Source organism: Bufo gargarizans, chromosome 1 (assembly GCF_014858855.1).
Source record: "Bufo gargarizans isolate SCDJY-AF-19 chromosome 1, ASM1485885v1, whole genome shotgun sequence".
NCBI classification, from domain to species: domain Eukaryota; kingdom Metazoa; phylum Chordata; class Amphibia; order Anura; family Bufonidae; genus Bufo; species Bufo gargarizans.
The window spans coordinates 359,417,422-359,424,881 of NC_058080.1; positions in this window are offsets into that span (position 1 = coordinate 359,417,422).

Sequence of the window (7,460 nt, forward strand, 5' to 3'; positions counted from 1 at the left end):
AAAATTGCATTTTTTTCTAGAAAAAGTTGATTTACACCAACATTTTTAACTTTCTCAAATGGTAACAGGACAAGGATTTTGTTCCCCATTTCCCCCCGAATATGGCACCACACCATATGTGCTCATAAAATGATGTATGGGCACACAGCAGGCCTCTGGAGTGAAACAGCAAAATATGGATTTTGCTGACCTGAATTGGCAGACATTGATTTTAGGTGCCATGTCACATTAAAAAAAATTCCAGAGGTCCCCAGAAATTAAAACCCAAGAAGTGTCCCCATTTTGGAAAGTGCACCCCCATACGAACATTTTAAGGGGTGGAAAGGGCACTTTTGACCTAACAGGAGTTTCACAGAAATGAATATGTAGTGGTTGGTGAAAAGTGGATGAGTAAGCTATGCGGAGACTAAATCAAAGATACTGTATAAGGTGGTAAAACTACAGGGCACATCAAGGATGAACTTAAATTAATACTCCATGGATGAGTGGTAGATTTTAAAACACTCCTGAATGGACAGGCCAGGTTTTTCAGGGCAGGTTTCACAGTGGTAATTGGTGTCTTTCCTTATCCCCCTTTTGGAACACACCCTGCATCTTTTTGGGGTCCTTCCCTTCCTTGCTATCTGGGGGACTTGACCTGGAAATTGTTGCCCTGGTACAACACGGGCACCATGACTTCCTGAAATACTGGGACCCTCCCCAGCCTGGATTTGAAAAATTAGGGCCTTGATAATCACCTCTTGGAACTGAAGGAAAGTCTCTGTGTGGCCTGCAGATTGAAATAGCACTTACACATTGTACATTGCAGTCTGTATGCGTACAGCCAGCTTTTTGTACCACACTTTCCTTTTTTCGTGTGGCACTGTAGGGCTTCAAAAGTTGATCTGAAAGATCCACCCCTACCATGTGCTTGTTGTAGGCCAGAATACAAACTGGTTTCAGGGAAGTGGTTGTGGTACCTCGTACAGGAGAAGAGGAGCTGCTGTTAGTGTGAATGTTGGTCAGTACAAGGACGTCCCCCTTCTCTTTGAATGTAACCACCAGCATGTTCTAATGGAGGAGAGCCCTAATTTCACCCATTCTCAGTGGTTGCCCTGAGGGAGGCCTCTCAGATTTTTGCGCACTGTGCCGCAAGCCACAGTACCTCTGGCTGTTAGGGACATGAATAGGGGTATGCTAGTATAATAGATATCCACATATAGGTGGTAACCCTTATCCAGCAGTGGGTGCAGTAAGTCCCAAACAATCTTCTCACTAACTACTATAATCGGGGGGGGGGGGGGGCATTGTGGGGGTTCTATCTGGGAATATTTCCCTTCATAAATGTGGAACTTGTGGGTGTACCTGGAGCTACTATCACAAAGTTTGTAAATATTTATGCCATACCTTGCCCATTTGCTAGGCAGCTACTGGCGGAATCTAATCCTCCCTTTGAAAAGTAATAGGGACTCATCTACACAGACATTTTGTATCTGGCTTGTACACCTCAGCAAACTTGGTGTTAAAGTGGTCAATGACAGGCCTAACCTTGAACAGATAGTCAAATGTCGGGTCGTTTTGGGGGGGCACTGAGCATTGTCGTTGTAGTGTAGGAATTTACAAATTGACTCAAACCGGGTCATGGTGTTACTATAAATTGGAGTCTGGTAGAAAATGTCCAAACTCCAATATTGTCTAAAGTTTGGCTTCTTTACAATGCCCATATGCAGCACGAGTCTCTAAAACTTCATAATCTCTGATGCACTTTCTGGGGTCCATCCTAGGGATCTAGCGAATGCCAAAGTAGGGTTCTAAGCAATGAATTGTTGGGTGTATAAATTGGTTTGGGCCACCATTAAATTCTGAGAATATTTTGAAAAAATCTAGTTCAGTGAAGCCCGCACAGTCTCTCTGTATTCCGGAGTTGCCCTCAAAATCCGGAATTTGGGGCTGATAATTGTCAGGGGGTGGGGCTGCCTCCGATGCTACCCTGGGGTGACTTCTAGAGGGTCCCTCATAAGGGTATGATGATGATTAGGGGGTAGAGGAGTAGAGGAAAGTGGCATACTCTTCTCCCTCACTGGCAGACTCAGTATCGGAGGCAAGGATGGTGTATACCTCTTCAGCTTAGTATACTAGTTGGAACGGACAAGCCATTTTTATTTTATTGGGATGTGAAATCTGTAAACCTTTATTTAGTGTGAGGGGTGTGTATGTTGTGTTTTCATACGTGAAGGGGCTTGTAATAAATTTGAAATACAGAGAAAAGGAGTAGAAAAAAAAGAAAGAAAAAAATTACAGGTGCAGGATGCACGCACGCACAAAAATCCCCACTAACACTACCTAACTAAAATTGATTTCTATATATATGTATATGGAGATTTATATCTATATACCGTATTTTTCGCCCCATAAGATGCACTTTTTTTTGTCTTATGGGGTGAATACAGGGCAAAGACATATAAAATGTGCGGAGCATTGATTATGCTCGATACATGGCAGGCTGCACTGCATACGAACAGCAGCCTGCGATGTACCAAACATCCAAGTTACCTGAAAAGGAAAAGCCTGGTGGCTGCAGCGCGTGCTTACTGATGGAGACCGGCCACGGCGTGCGCTGGGTGGTAAGGAAAGGTCTGCTGCAGCGTGCGCTCGGCAGTAGGGTGATAGAGACCGGCCGGCAGTGAGAACGTTGGTGGGAGCGAGGGAACAGGCTTTCCTGCCACACATGCCTGCTCCCCCTCTAAGTTTTCACACTGCCTGCTCCTGTGTACAAGGTAAGAGGGCTGATGAGAGGCTGGGGGCTGATGAGAGGTTAGGGGGCTTAGAAGAGGATAGGGGGCTGATAAGAATGAGCTGATAAGAGGCTGGGGGTTGATGAGAGGCTAGGGGGCTTAGAAGAGACTAGGGGGCTGATAAGAGGCTGGGTGCTGATAAGGGTCTGATGAGCGGCTGCTTGGGGCTCTTATCTGAGATCTGATTGGGGGCCGTACACTTTGGGGTCTGATCTGAGGTTTTATTGGGGTCTTATTAAAATTGGGGGGGGGGGGGGGTTCTGATTGGGGATGTCAGCTGAGGTCTGATTAATATTGGGGGGCTGATTGCTGGTGTGACCTTAGGTCTAATGAAAAATATTTTTTTCTTATTGTCCTCTAAAATGTAGGTGCGTCTTATAGGCCAGTGCGTCTTACAGGGTGAAAAATACGGTATATAAAGAAGGACGTATATATGTGTGTGTGTGTATGTATGTTCCTCGATCACTAAAAAACACAACTATCGATTTCAACGAAACTTGGTATACACATCCCTTGCTACCTGGAAAGAAATCTTGTGGGGGTCACAGTTCTCTAGGATCCACCATTCCTGAGATATTCCCCAAAAATGACCTGCATTAGCCAATACAAGCCTGCATGTCTTTCTCTTCATATCCCAACTGTCAAACACACGGTCACATGTCCCTTATCAGCCAATAGAAGCTTGCAGGCCCTTAGTCTCCACATACACACAGTTTTACTCCAGGTTTCCAAAACAACCCAGCCATTTTTTTTCACTGATGTAGGTCAGCTTTAGGCTAGGGCTACACGACGATATGTTTCGCGGGACAATAAGTCGCACGACACATAGGGCACAACTACACTGCACCAATGTCGCGCAACAATTTTTATAATGATAGCCTATAGTGTTGCACTGCGACATGTGACATGCTGCGACTGCGACACGACAGTAGCAGAAAAATCCATCTTGGATGGATTTTTTGCAACTGTTGTGTCGCAGTCGCAGCATGTCACATGTTGCAGTGCGACACCATAGCCTATCATTATAAAAATTGTTGAGACAAAATGTTGCGCGACACATGTCGTCGTGTAGCCCTAGGATTAAAGGGGCAGGGCACTGTGGAGGTCACTGTTAAAGGGGCGTTCACTGTGGATGTTACTGTTAAGGGAATGCCACTGTGGAGGTTACTGTTAAAGGGGTGGACACTGTGGAGGTCACTGTTAAGGGGTAAGGGGCCACTATTAAATGGGCAAATGTTGTGGAGGTCACTGTTAAGGCAGCAGGGTACTGTGAGGTCACTGTTAAGGTAGCAGGGTACTGTGGAGGTCACTGTTAAGGGGGCAGGCCGCTGTGGAGGTCACTGTTAAGGGGGCAGGCCACTGAGGAGGTCACTGTCAAGGGAGTGGGGTGCTGTGAAACTAACTGTAAAAGGGACGGGCTGCTGTGAAAGTCAAAGTTGTGAGTGGAGGTCCCATTTTAAAATGGCAGGGTATGTAGAGTTCACTGTTAAAGGTACGAGGTGCTGTAAAGGTCATTGTTATGGGGGATACTGTCGATATCATTAAACATTAAAGGGCTTCTGTCACCCCACTAAACCGTTTTTTATTTTTTATTTACTTATAATCCCTATACTGTGATTTATGCCTACATAATCTAATTAATCATTTTGGTCCAGTAGATTGTGTTAAAAACTTGCTTTTAAAATATGCAAATTACCTTGCTACCAGCAAGTAGGGCAGCTACTTGCTGGTAGCAGCCACATCCGCCGATCCTAAAGACGCCTCGTCCTCATGTTGATTGACAGGGCCAGTGAACGGGATCGTTCTCTGCTGGCCCTGTTTGCATTCAAAATCTTGTGCCTGCGCCGTACCTATCTTCAATCGGCGCAGGCGCACTGAGAGGCGGACGCTCGCTCGGCCGCTCCATCCTCAATGCGCCTGCGCTGGGTGTAGATGTGACGTCATCGGCGCAGGCGCATTGAGGATGGAGCGGCCGAGCGAGCGGCCGCCTCTCAGTGCGCCTGCACCGATTTAATACCGTTACGGCGCAGGCGCGAGATCTTGATAGCAGACAGGGCCAGCAGAGGACGATCCCGTTCACTGGCCCTGTCAATCAACATGCGGAGGGGGCGTCTTTAGGATCGGAGGATGCGGCTGCTACCAGCAAGGTAGCAAGGTAATTTGCAAATTTTAAAAGCAAGTTTTTAACACAATCTACTCGACCAAAATGATTAATTAGATTATGTAGGCATAAATCTCAGTATAGGGATTATAAGTAAACAAAAAAAACAGTTTAGTGGGGTGACAGAAGCTCTTTAAATGAAATAGATGAAATATACCCATGCAAAGCCAGGTCCTTCTGCTAGTATATATATATATATATATATATATATATATATATAGATATAACTAACTACACAGGAAAAAATAAAATAAAAATCTGCGCAGTAAACTGAGCAGACCGGTCAGAAAAATTGATGTTTCTGATCAGGGCTCAGCAGGTGCAAGACGCAAGCACACAGATATTATGTGCGTGCAAAAATCTACACTAACACTACCTAACTAAAATTGATTTCTATATATATTGTGACACAGTGAGAGGTTTGGTCTTGGAAAACAGGTATTTTCCTCCCAGCATGTGCTGCTGGGCTGATTTACAGCTAGGTGAGGTGAAATACCAGACCTTATTTTAAATGCCGGTTCGGGTTTTGTCAGCACCTGTCTGTCCTTAAATAGGCAGCTGGGCTCAGAAGCCATGTCTCTGTGTTGGGATCTGGGAGCCTTGTGTCTGGATGAAGGCGTGAAAACAGGTTGGTGCTGCTATGAGCAAGGACTCTTTGAGGCAGAATTGCCGCATGGTGTGAATTACCACCAAAACCGCAAGGTGACTTTTTGTTTGAATATGACTGCTTTGTCACTTGCCTAAAGTGTGAATAAAACACTGAATTGTTTGATCCAAAGAACTTGTTGTTGCCTCTATACTGCATCCGCTAATCCTGTCTGCCAAAGCAAGTACCCATAATTGGAGGAGGATGCGGGCAAGAGCAGTGAGGCTGGCGTGAACGCCGATATTTTTGGTTTCTGCATTTTTCAGGCACGGTTGTATGTCGTGCATTAAACCAGCTGTATTACAACCAGTGCCCCACGACAAAATGGAGGCTCCTGTGAAGGCCCTCATGGAGGCTAATCTGCAGCAGCAAGAGACAAACCTGCAGCAACGCGAGGCTAATAAGCAGCAGCATGAGACTAACCAGTTGCTGTTACAACACGTGATGGCTTTGCAGACAGCAGGAGCAACCCTGATTGTCCAAGATGCCCGAAAAGCAGTCCGTGCCGCTATTCTAAGATGACCCCCGCAGACGACATTGAAAACTAGCTGGCGATGTATGAGATAGTGGCCATCAGGGAAAAACTACCCCATGACTAGTGGGCTGAGGTCGTCGCTCCATTCCTGGCATCCGATTCCCAGCGGGTGTATTTCGACTTGCCGGACGATCAATCGGCCAACTAGCAAATAGTAAAGGGTGAGATCTTGGCAAGACTGGGGGTGAATGTGTTGGTCCGGGCCCAGCGGGTACATTAGTGGGGGTTTAAGCGAGCTGAGCATGCGAGGACCCAGTATTATGACTTACTCCACCTCTTGCAAAAGTGGCTACAGCCTGATTTGCTGAGTCCCCTGGCTATGCTGGATAGACTATTAGCAGATATGTTCTGGAGGGCTTTGTCATACCCTCTCCACCACTGGATAGGTCAGGTGTCTCCTGGCAATGCCCTTGAGATGGTGGACCTGGTGGAACGCTATGAAGCTACCAGGAATCTAAAGGAGGGTTCTGTCGGGAGTGGGGTTGGCAAGCCCTGTAAATCTCCACCCCAGGCCTGGAGATTTGAGCCGATAAAACCCGCCCGGGATGTACCCATGGCGGACCTGGTTCCGATAGTCTGCTGGCGGTGTCAAGAGCCTGGCCATGTAAGGGCTGACTGTCCCCATCAGGTTGAGCCCATGGACACTAACTATGGCTACCTTCAGTCGCTATATGCCAGAAGGCTGTGTGCAACAGGTATCCCAGAGTCTCTAGATCACTTGTGCCAGGTGGAAGTGGGAGACACTCCGGCGGAGGCTCTGCTGGACTCATGGAGTCTGGTGACCCAAGTAAGGGCTACCCTGGTGCAGTCCACTGGGTATACTGGCCGGAAAATCGGGGTGATGTGCATCCACGGAGACTTGAAAGACTACCCCACCGCACTGGTGTCTCTAACCATGGTGGCCGGTAGATGGACCCACGAGGTGGCTGTCGCGACAAATTTACATTATGAACTTATAATAGGGAGAGACTTCCCGGGCTTCCCGGCACTGTGGCCTGTGAGAGTGACTGATACCCTTGAGACAGGGGTAACCCTAGCAGAGTGGCCCAACTCAGAGGGGAGACCAGAACCCTGGGAACCTGAGACCGAAGGGCCAGCGGTAGGGCTGACCGCTACATCGGTGGAAGAGGGGGAGACAACCCTACTAAGTGTGATGGTGGGAGACATGGAGGACTTTCCGCTGGGTCTTGAATTGGCAGACCTCAATGTCTCCGGGGATAATTTTGGTACTGCCCAACATCTACAGGATGAGCCTTTTGAACACTTGGTGGTCCCCAAGGCTTATCGCAAGCTTGTGTTAGATCTAGCCCACTAACACATTCTTGGGGTCACCTGGGGCTGCAG